This window comes from Octodon degus, unplaced genomic scaffold (genome assembly GCF_000260255.1).
Source record: "Octodon degus isolate 3935 unplaced genomic scaffold, OctDeg1.0 scaffold00266, whole genome shotgun sequence".
Lineage (NCBI taxonomy): Eukaryota > Metazoa > Chordata > Mammalia > Rodentia > Octodontidae > Octodon > Octodon degus.
In genome coordinates, this window is record NW_004524842.1 from 1,890,109 (window position 1) to 1,891,094 (window position 986).

Consider the following 986-nt stretch of genomic DNA (forward strand, 5'->3'; position numbering starts at 1 on the left):
TGGGGAGGCGGAAAACAGGAGGATCGCTACAAGTCGGAGCTGTGTAGTAAGACCCTGGACAAAAAAATAATAATAATAAAATAAAAAATAATCTCAGGCATAAAAGTCCCAAATAATGCACAGAACTCTTTTGAAAACATTGTTAGAAGAAAAAAAAAGAAAACATTTTTAGAGAAAGTGCTCCACGTAGAAGAGAAACAACTCCGTGACAACACTATCAGATGAAAAGGAAATTAAGTAGATACATAACAGAAGTCAATCCAAATACTATAAAAAGAAGAGGAATGGGTGGAAGTGGAAGAGAAATGGAGGCAGAGAAAGAAGAAGATTGGGGCAGGAAAAGAAACAATATCCAGAACATTCACAACCACGTGGAAATAAAATTTTATGTAATAGCAATATGACCAGGGGAGGTAGATGAGAAAAACTATGACTGAGCAGAGAGGGCAGGAGAAGGTGAGAGTGTATTTCCTTTGTTACAGAGAAAATACAGATTATAGTTTGGGATTGATAAAAACAACTAAATGTAAACATTAATTTTAAAGTCAAAAATACCTACCAACAGAGAACAAAATTCAAAATTTTCAAATCCTAAGCAATACTAGCCAATGAAATATGAAATATGAGAAAAGAAAAATATAAAGAGAAAGAGAAAATGTTAAATATAAGTTACAAACAAGGTTAATACATCCTAGTGTAAAATTAATTACCTAATATGTGTTATGGATTAAATTGTGTCTCCACAAGATTACAGGCTGAAATTCTAACCCCTAGTACCTCGGATTATAGCTTTACATAGACTATGGTTGTTGCATGTGCAATTAAGAGGAAGATATGCTGGGCTATATCACACTCGTAATATAGTGTGACTGGTGTCCTTACAGAAAAACAAAAGGATCGCGTGAAGACAGGACACCGAAGGGGAATGGCATGCAGTGGCGAGGGCAGAGACAGGGCTGCACATCTGAGAGCTCAAGAGCACCAGC